We start from the raw sequence: 11,246 nt of genomic DNA on the forward strand, positions 1-11,246 counted from the left end.
GAGGGCGGCAATGGGGGGAGGGTTGGGAGGGGAACACCCATAAGGAAGGGGAGGGGGGAGGGGGATGTTTGCCCGGAAACCGGGAAAGGGAATAACACTCGAAATGTATATAAGAAATACTCAAGTTAATAATAAAAAAAAAAAAAAACAAAACAAAAAAACAAAACTACTTTTGTAGGAGACAAGTCAGGTCAGAAAATTTGAGTTTCACTAATTTAGTGAAAGATAGAGACCAAGGGACCTTGGCTTTTAAACAGACAAATTTAAACCTTGTTTCTTTTAACAAGAATAGCAGGGAAATACTAGAAATAATTCGAGAGCAGGATGAAAGTTGAAAGCAATATTTAGGCTGAATTATGTCAAGACCTTAAAGAAAGAATCCTCTGCTTTCTGAGCTATTGATTCACTGTTGCCAATGGGTGGATAGAAATATAATGACTAGGTTTAGCTGCCTCAAGGACAAGAGTATAAATGAATGTCCCTGATCAATACCCTGGAGGCTCCCCCCCCCCGGCTTTGATAGTTTCTGTTACATCTTGGCACATAATATATGTTTCCTGTAAGAAGAACCAAAAAAAAAAAAAAAAAAAACAATTAGGGGCTCCTCCCTGGGAGACGCTGACACTCCCTTTTTCTGCGATCATTAGTTACCTATAGCTCTGGTCTAGTTGTGAGAACCTGTGAACTTTCCCCTTCTGAATTAGCATATTTACTGAAATTTTATTGTTCAGGTCTTGATTAGGCAGCTATATTGTTGTGGTGTCATGAGTATAGTTTCTCTGTCCTTTTTTTGAAGACACAATCTTGCAGCAGACTTCCTGGTTCTCTGCATTTATAACCTTTTTTTCTCTCTTTTTGGAGATGTTCCCTGAGTCTTAGGTTAAGAGTTGTGGTGTTCCTTAAGGCTGAGCTCCACACAATCCATGGCTTTTGTATTGTGAGCAGTGGTGGTGTTCTGTAGTAGCCTCCATTTGCTGCAAAGAGGTGCTTCTTTCATGAGAGGTGGGCAAAAGGGTAGGTTTTAGAATGCAGCTAGGGGTCAGTTTTCTAGTAAAGTGGTTATGACACTTCATGATAAAAGCAAATTTAAGCAGCATCTATCTACAAATCCAGCCTCACAGAAGGTGCTAGTATGCCAACTTTAACAGGAAGAAGATAACCATATCTCCAAAACAGCAGAATAAATAATCCCAGACGAGCAAATCAGAAGAGGGGAAACAAACACCACCACCACCAAAACAACAACAACAAAAATAACAACAAAATAACAAGAATGAACAAATAGTGCTCATTGATAACTCACAACAGCAATGATCTCAATTCACCAATAAAAAGACACAGGCTAACAGGTAGAGGTGAAAACAGGCTTCATCCTTCTGCTGTGTCTAATAAACATACCTTAACATCAAAGATAGACATCATCTTAGGGTTAAATAATGGGAGAATATATTCCAAAGAAATGAATCTATGGAGCAAACCAATTTAGTCATTTTATTTTCAGACAAAATAGACTTTAAACCAAAACTAATCAGAAGAGATAAGGAAGAACCCTATGTTCTCATCAATGGAAAAAAAAACCACCAAAAGGACATTATAATTTTTAACATCTATGCACCAAGCACAGGGGAACCCAAGTTGATAAAAAACCACTGCTATAGCTTAAATACATATTGACCCTCACAAACTACCCTGATAGTGGCAACATCAATATCCCACTCTTGCCAATAAACAGTTCATCCAGAAAAAAACTAAGGAAAGAAATGCTGGAATTATCTCATATCATAAATCAAATAGACCTAACAGATATTTACAGAACATTTCATTAAAATACAAAAGAATATACCATGTTCTCAGCACCTCATGGAACTTTCTTCAAAATTGACCACATATTGAGACACAGAGCAAGTCTCAACAGATACAAGACAATAGAAATAATACCTTGCATTGTATCTGACCGCCACAGACTAAAGCTGGGTATCAAGAGGAAAAAAATCCAGAAAGATTACAAACGCATAGAGCAATTCACCAAAGAATCAAAAATGGGTAAAGACAGAAATCCAGAAAGAAATGCAAGACTTTCTAGAATTGAATAAAAGTGAATACATTGCATAATAACAGACTCTGAGAAAATCCAGAGAATCATAAGGACATACTTCACAAATCTGGAAAATCTAAAAGGAATGGATAATTTTCTTTATACCTATCACTTTCCAAAGTTAAACCAATATCAGATAGGCAACAGATAGATCTATATTAAACAGACTTATATTCTCTAGTAAAATATAAACAGTAATTAGAAGATTACCCGTCTAAAAGAACTCAGGGTCAGATGTTTTAGCACAAAATTTTGTAGCCTTAGATTTTTCAGATCCTACTTTATTTAGTGTTCTTTAACACTCTGATCTTCCTTCTAGTCCACCAACCAAAGTAGGGAAGAAAGATGGTTAAAAGGACAAAGGGGTGTGGACCTGTTTAGAAGTAGTTCCTTCGAAGCAATTCTAAATCTTCATTATCAGAATATAAGCAGTCCAGTCCAATAGCAAACAGTGACTCAATCCAGCAGAAATTGTGACGCTCCACCAAAAGGAATACTGTGAGAAGCTCTTTGGTGTATTTCTCTTTATAAAGCTACAACAAGTAAATATCAGTGAAGACCAGCTAAGAGTTGCACAACGAGTCAAGCCAGTGAAGACTAGTGAAGCCTTACAAGGCATAGCAATGTAAGAATGTCCTTTCACTGTCTGTTGGGTTCTACTTAGACTCTTTCCAAACATTGCATGCCCTTTCAAGTGTCTGCTCCAGGAAAACTTCACACAACCTTTCACATGTCTGCTTCAGCAAAACCTCCTCTCATAAGACAGCTTCAAGAAAAACATCATGTGACACAGCAGAGTTTCCAAATAAACCACTTCAGAATTATACCAGACATAACACCAGTATTCCTCAAATTATTCCAAAAAGTAGAAACACAAGGAACATTGCCTAATTTGTCTTATGAAGCCAGTTACCCTAATGCCTAAACTACATAAAGACTTAACAAAGAAAGAGAATCATAGGCCATTTTCCTGTATGAACACAGATGAAAAAATTCTCAACAAAATATTTGCAAACCAAATCCAAGAACACATGAAAAAGATTATCCACCATTTTCAAGTAGGCTTCATCCCGGAGAGGCAGGGATGCTTCAATATACATAAATCAATATATATAATTTACCATATAAACAAAATGAAAGACAGAACTATATGGTCGTCTTAGTAGATAAAAAATCAAAAACAAAAACAAAAAAGATACCTTTGAAAAACCCAAAGCTCCTTCATGATAAAAGTCCTGGAGAGATTAGGGACATGAGGGTCATATATCAACATAGTAAAAGCAGTTTATAGCAAGGCCATACAATATCAACTTAAATAGAGATTGAAAGCAGTTCCACTAAAATCACAAAGAAGACAAACTGTATATTCCATGCCTATTTATATAGTTATTGAAGTCTAAGCTATAGTGAGAATACAACTGAAGAAGATCAAGCGGATAAAAATTGGAAGCTAGCTAAAGTAGCTATTTTTGCAGATGACTAATTGAAGTTAAGAGCAGCCACGACGGAACACAGAAATTAGTAAATAGTAACATGGAATTATCAGTGGGAAGTAAATTCTAGCAACATGCAGGATAGGCAGTTAACCAGCTATGGTACTACATAAGGCATATTAAAATATAAGGTCTCTGTGTGTGTCTTTTATTTGGGAACATAAACCATTGAGCTGGGTAGCATCCCCACACAGGGATTTATTAAATATTAATGTTAAAATGATAGTATACATAAGTGATCCTAAAAATTCTACCAGAGAACTCCAATAGCTGATGAACACATGCATCAAAGTAGCTGAATACAAAATTCACAAAAATTAGTAGGCCTCCTATATACAAATGAAAGACTGAGAAAGAAGTCAGGGAAAGAGTACTTTTCAGAATAGCCTAAAAATATGAAATATCTTGGAATTACTCAAACAAAGCAAGTAAACTACTTTTATGATAAAATTTTTATGACATTGAGGAAAGAAATTAAAGAAAATATCAGAAGATGGAATGATTTCCCATCCTCATGGATCAGTATGATAAATAGTAAAGATGGCCATCCTACCAAAATCAATCTACAGATTCAATACAATCCCAATCAAAATTCTAACATAATTCCTGACAGATCTTGAAACAACTATTTTCAGTTTCATACGGAAACACACACACACACACACACACACACACACACACACACACATATAAATAATCAAAATGAAACTGCCAAACAATAGGGTAGACAGACAAAGCCCCAACTGGATATCAATTTGTTAACAAATGAAGCTTTCAATACTGGTAATGTGCTTTATCTAATTAAGTTGTTGGACAAAGGGGTCCCACAGGAACACCCAAAACACCCAGGCTGTTGCCAAACTTCTCCACATACTGACAGCAAGGCCCTATTGCTGAAGAGAACACCTATACATTCATTGAAAACAAAGAAGTGGACCTGATACCTACACAGAGTCTTTTCCCCTACTGGTTAGCATCTTTAGTACTACAGATTCAGTGCAGTCCCCATCATAATTCCAACTCAATTCTTCACAGAGATAGAAAGGCAATTCTCAAATTTATCTGGAATAACAAAAAATCAGGATATCAAAAACCATTCTCAACAATAAAAGAACTCCTGGGGGAATCACCATGCTATACCACAGAGCAATAGTGATAAAAACTGAATGGCATTGGTACAGACACAGACAGGTAGATCAGTGAAATAGAATTGAAGACGCAGAAATGATTTTTCCTTTTCAGCCACCCAAGTCCACCCATAACTATTCTATTTCCCTTTCTAAGAAAAAAAACTGTCCCACCCCTAGCCCTGTAATCTATACCTATTCTCTGTAATTCTATGGATTACAGTTTGTTTACCATTGACTTCACAGATAATATCCAGATATAAGTGAATATATGCTACATTTGTCTTTCTGGGTCTAGACTGCCACACTGGGATGATTTTTTCTTCTTCTTCCATCTATTATCTGCAAATTTCATGATGTCTTTTTTTAATGGGTCAGGAATATTATATTGTGTAAATGGACCACATTATTTAAAAAAAACTACTCATCTATTGAGAGCCATTTAGATTGTTTCCATCTTCTGGTATTATGAATGAGGCAGTCATAGCTATGAGAGGATAAGGAGGTACCCAGAATTGAACCAGGGACTTCTTGATCTGCAGTCAAATGCTGAACCACTTAGCTATACCCCCTGCTTAACTTCAAATCTCTGAAGAAAGAAATTAAAGAAGATCTCAGAAAATGGAAAGATCTCCCCTGCTCATGGATTGGCAGGATTAATATTGGAAAAATGGCTATCTTGCCAAAAGTATCTACAGATTCAATGCAATCCCCATCAAAATTCCAATCCAATTCTTCATAGAGTTAGACAGAAAGATTGGCAAATTCATCTAGAATAACAAAAATCCCAGGATAGCTAAAACTATCCTCAACAATAAAAGGACATCTGGGGGAATCACTATACCTGACCTCAAGCAATATTACAGAGCAATAGTGATAAAAACTGCATGGTATTGGGACAGAGACAGGCAGATAGACCAGGGGAATAGAACTGAAGAGCCAGAAATTAACCCACACACCTATGGGCACTTGATTTTTGATAAAGGAGCCAAAACCATCCAATGGAAAAAAGATAGCATTTTCAGCAAATGGTTCTGGGTCAGCTGGAGGTCAGCATGTAGAAGAGTGCAGATTGATCCATTCTTATCACCCTGTACAAAGCTTAAGTCCAAGTGGATCAAGGACCTCCACATCAAACCAGATACACTCACACTAATAGAAGAAAAAGTGGGGAAGAACCTCGAACACATTGGCACTGGAGAAAATTTCCTGAACAAAACACCAATGGCTTATGCTCTAAGATCAAGAATCGACAAATGGGATCTCATAAAACTGCAAAGCTTCTCTAAGGCAAAGGACACTGTTGTTAGGATAAAATAGCAACCAACAGATTGGGAAAAGATCTTTACCAATCCTACAACTGGTAGAGGACTTATATCCACAATATACAAAGAACTCAGGAAGTTAGACTGCAGGGAGACAAATAACCCTATTAAAAATGGGGTTCAGAACTAAACAAAGAATTCACAGCTGAGGAATGCCAAATGGCTGAGAAGCACCTAAAGAAATGTTCAACATCTTTATTCATAAGGGAAATGCAAATCAAAACAACCCTGAGATTCCACCTCACCCAGTCAGAATGGCTAAGATCAAAAACTCCAGTGACAGCAGATGCTGGCGAGGATGCGGAGAAAGAGGAACACTCCTCCATTGTTGGTGGGATTGCAGACTGGTACAACCATTGTGGAAATCAGTCTGGAGGTTCCTCAGAAAATTGGACATTGCACTACTTGAGGACCCAGCTATACCTCTCTTGGGCATATACCCAAAAGGTGCCCCAACACACAACAAAGACACATGCTCCACTATGTTCATAGCAGCCTTATTTATAATAGCCAGAAGCTGGAAAAGAACCCAGATGCCCTTCAACAGAGGAATGGATACAGAAAATGTGGTACATGTACAGAATGGAATACTACACAGCTATCAAAAACAATGACTTTGGGGTTGGGGATTTAGCTCAGTGGTAGAGCACTTGCCTAGCAAGCGCAAGGCCCTGGGTTCGGTCCCCAGCTCTGAAAAAAAAAAAGAAAAGAAAAAAGAAAAAACAATGACTTTACGAAATTCATAGACAAATGGATGGAACTGGAAAATATCATCCTGAGTGAGGTAACCCAATCACAGAAAAACACACATGGTATGCACTCATTGATAAGTGGATATTAGCCCAAATGCTAGAATTACCCTTGATGCACAGAACACATGAAACTTAAGAAGGATGACTAAAATGTAGGTGCTTCACTCCTTCTTTAAAAGGGGAACAAGAATACCCTTGGGACGGGATAGAGAGGCAAAGTTTAGAACAGAGGCAGAAGGAACACCCATTCAGAGCCTGCCCCACATGTGGCCCATACATATACAGCCACCCAATTAGATAAGATGGATGAAGCATAGAAGTGCAGGCTGACAGGAACCAGATGTAGATCTGTCCTGAGAGACACAGCCAGAATATGGCAAATACATAGGCGAATGCCAGCAACAAACCACTGAACTGAAAGGGGCTTGAGACCAAATATGAACAACAATGCCAACCAACTAGAGCTTCCAGGGACTAAGCCACTACCCAAAGACTATACATGGACTGACCCTGGGCTCCAACTGCATAGGTAGCAATGAATAGCCTAGTAAGAGCACCAGTGGATGGGGAAGCCCTTGGTCCTGCCAAGGCTGGACCCCCTGTTAATGGGGTTCTTGGGGTGAGGGTGGTAATGGGGGGAGGATGGGGAGGGGAACACCTATATAAAAGGGGAGGGAGAGGGGTGAGGGGTACGTTGGCCTGGAAACCCAGAAAGGGAATAACATTTGAAATGTAAATAAGAAATACCCAACTTAATAAAGATGGAAAAAATTGAGTATAGAGCTACACAGAATTTTCAACTGAGGAATCTCAATGGCTGAGATGCACTTAAAGAAATTTTCAACATCCTTAGTCATCAGGGAAATGCAAATCAAAACAACCCTAAGATCCACCTCACACCAGTCAGAATGGCTAAGATCATTAACCCAGGTGACAGCAGATGCTGGTGAGGATGTGGGGCAAATGAACACTCCTCTATCGTTTGTGAGATTTCAAGCTCATACAATCGCTCTGAAAATCAGTCTGAAGGTTCCTCATCAAAATGGAAATAGTTCTACCTGAGAAGCCAGCTATACCACTTCTGTTCATATACCCAAAAGATGTTCCAGAATACCAGAGGGGCACATGTTCATAGAAGCCTTATTTATAATAGCCAGAAGCTGGAAAGAACCCAGATATCCTTCAACAGAGGAATGGATACAGAAAATGTGGTACATTTACACAATGGAGTACTATTCTGCTATTAAAAGCAATGACTTCTTGAAATTCATGGGCAAATGGATGGAACTTGAAAATATCACCCTGAATGAGGGAACCCAATCATGAAAAAAAAAAAAAGACCAAAAAAACACTCACACACACACACACACACACACACACGGTATGTCCTCACTGATAAGTGGATATTAGCCAAAAAGAAGCCCAGAATACCCCTGATACAACTCACAGACCATATGAAACCTAAGAAGAAACTAGATCACAACATAGTGTGGATGCTACAGTCCTACTCAGAAGGGGGAAGAAAATAATCTCCAGGAAGTAGAAGGAGAGAGAGATCTGGGAGGGAGAGAGGAGGGGGAGGGGAAAAGGGTGGCCAGTTCACATATGGGAGGAGATGGGGGAGAAGTACAGAGGATCAGGAATTTGAAAGTATGTGTGTAGCAGTGGGGAAGGGGAAACTGGGGGTAGCCACTATAATGTTCCAGATACCAGGGTCCCAAGAAGTTCCCAGGACCCAACAGGGAGAACATTAGCTGAAATACCTAACATGGGGGAGAGTGAACTTGTAGAGACCATATCCAGTAGATAGGTAAGGTACCTGGTTGAGGGATGGGGTCACCCACCCACCTCAAAAATATTAATCCAGGGGGTTGGGGATTTAGCTCAGCGGTAGAGCGCTTGCCTAGCGAGCGCAAGGCCCTGGGTTCGGTCCCCAGCTCCAAAAAAAAAAAAAAAAAAAGAAAAAAGAAGAGAAGAAAAAGAAGAAGAAAAATATTAATCCAGAATTCCTCCTGTCAAAAGAAAATGCAGGGACAAAGGGTGGAGCAGAAACTACCCCACCTAGGGATCCATCCCATTTGCAGACACTAAACACAGACACTATTACTGATGCCAAGAAGTGCTTTCTGACAAGAGCCTGGTATAGTTGTCCCCTGAGAGGCTCTGCCACAACCTGACCAATACAGATGTGGATGCATGCAGCTGAACATCAAACTGACCTCGGGGACCTCAATGTGCAAAGATGGCAGGAGCTGAAGGGGTTTGCAACCCCATAGGAAAAACAACAATATCAACCAACCAGACCCCCTAAAGCTCCCAGGGACTAAACCACTGACCAAAGAGTACACATGGAGGGACCCATGGCTCCAGCTGCATATATAGCAGAGTACCTTAGTGGGCATCACTGGGAGCGTAGCCCCTTGTTTTCACAAAAGCTTGATGACCCAGGATAAGGGAATGCTAGAGTACTGAGGCAGGAGTGGGTGAGCAGGTGGGTAGTAACCTCAGAGAGGAAGGAGGAGGGAGGAGGGGCAAGTGGGCTTGTGGAGGGGGAAAGTGGAAATGGGGGTGTCATAGTTAGGGTTTTATTATTGTGAAAGACACCATGACCAAGGCAAGTCTTATAAAGGACAACATGTATTTGAGGCTGGCTGACAGGTTCAGAGGTTTAGTCCAGTATCATCAAGGCAGGAACATGGAAGCATTCACTCCTGCATGGTATATGAGTTGCTGAGAGTTCTACATCTTCATCTGAAGACTGCTAGTGGAAGACTGACTTCCAGACAACTAGGGTGAGCATCTTAAGCCCACACCCATAGTGACACACCTACTCCAACAAGGCCATACCTCTTAATAGGGCCACTCCCTGGGCCAAACATATACAAACTATCACAGGGGATAACATTTGAAATGTAAATATGTTTAGGTATGGGCTTTGAATTCCTGATCTTTCCAGGACTTCTGTCATGAAGGGGTGTTGAATTATGTCAAATGCTTTCTCAGCATCTAATGAAATGATCATGTGGGTTTTTTTCTTTGAGTTTGTTTATATAGTGCATTATGTTGATGGTTTTCCGTATATTAAACCATCCCTGCATGCCTGGGATGAAGCCTACTTGATCATGGTGGATGATTGTTTTGATGTGTTCTTGGATTCGGTTTGCAAGAATTTTATTGCGTATGTTTACGTCGATATTCATAAGGGAAATTGGTCTGAAGTTCTCTTTTTTTATTGAGTCTTTTTGTGGTTTGGGTATAAGAGTAATTGTGGTTTCATAGAAGGAATTCGGTAGTGCTCTTTCTGTTTCAATTTTGTGGAATAGTTTGGATAGTATTGGTATGAGGTCTTCTATGAATATCTGATAGAATTCTGCACTGAACCCATCTGAACCTGAGCTCTTTTTGGTTGGGAGACCTTTAATGACTGCTTCTATTTCCTTAGGAGTTATGGGGTTGTTTAGATGGTTTATCTGCTCCTGATTTAACTTTGGTACCTGGTATCTGTCTAGAAAATTGTCCATTTCCTCCAGATTTTCAAGTTTTGTTGAATATAAGCTTTTGTAGTAGAATCTGATGATTTTTTGAATTTCCTCGGATTCTGATGTTATGTCTCCCTTTTCATTTCTGATTTTGGACAGGCTCTCTGTGCCCTCTGGTTAGTCTGGCTAAGGGTTTATCTATCTTGTTGATTTTTCTCAAAGAACCAGCTCCTGGTTCTCTTGATACTTTGTATAGTCCTTTATGTTTCTACTTGCTTGATTTTAGCCCTGAGTTTGATTATTTCCTGCTTTATACTCCTCTTGGGTGCATTTGCTTCATTTTGTTCTAGAGCTTTTAGGTGTGCTGTGAAGCTGCTGATATATGCTCTCTCCTTTTTCTTTTTGCAGCACTCAGAGCTATGAGTTTTCCTCTTAGCATGGCTTTCATTGTGTCCCATAAGTTTGGGTATGTTGTACCTTCATTTTCATTAAATTCTAAGAAGTATTTAATTTCTTTCTTTATTTCTTCTATGACCAAGTTATGATTGAGTAGAATGTTTTTCAACTTCCATGTATATGTGCATGTTCTTTCGTTATTGTTGTTATTGAAGAGCAGTTTTAGTCCGTGGAGATCTGACAGGATGCATGGGATTATTTCTATCTTTCTGTATCTGTTGAGGCCTGTTTTATGACTGATTATATGGTCAATTTTGGAGAAGGTACCATGAGGAGCTGAGAAGAAGGTATATCCTTTTGTTTTAGGATGGAATGTTCTATAAATATCTGCTAAATCAATTTGGTTCATAACTTCTATTAGTTTCTCTATGTAGCTGTTTAATTTCTGTTTCCATGAACTGTCCATTGATGAGAGTGGGGTGTTGAAATCTCCCACTATTATTATGTGAGGTGCACTGTGTGATTTGAGCTTTAGTAAGGTTTAAGTCCTGGAAAGAACAGGAATTCAAGGAATTCATA

The sequence above is a fragment of the Rattus norvegicus genome, chromosome 4, assembly GCF_021556685.1.
Source record: "Rattus norvegicus strain SHRSP/BbbUtx chromosome 4, alternate assembly SHRSP_T2T, whole genome shotgun sequence".
Classification (NCBI taxonomy): domain Eukaryota; kingdom Metazoa; phylum Chordata; class Mammalia; order Rodentia; family Muridae; genus Rattus; species Rattus norvegicus.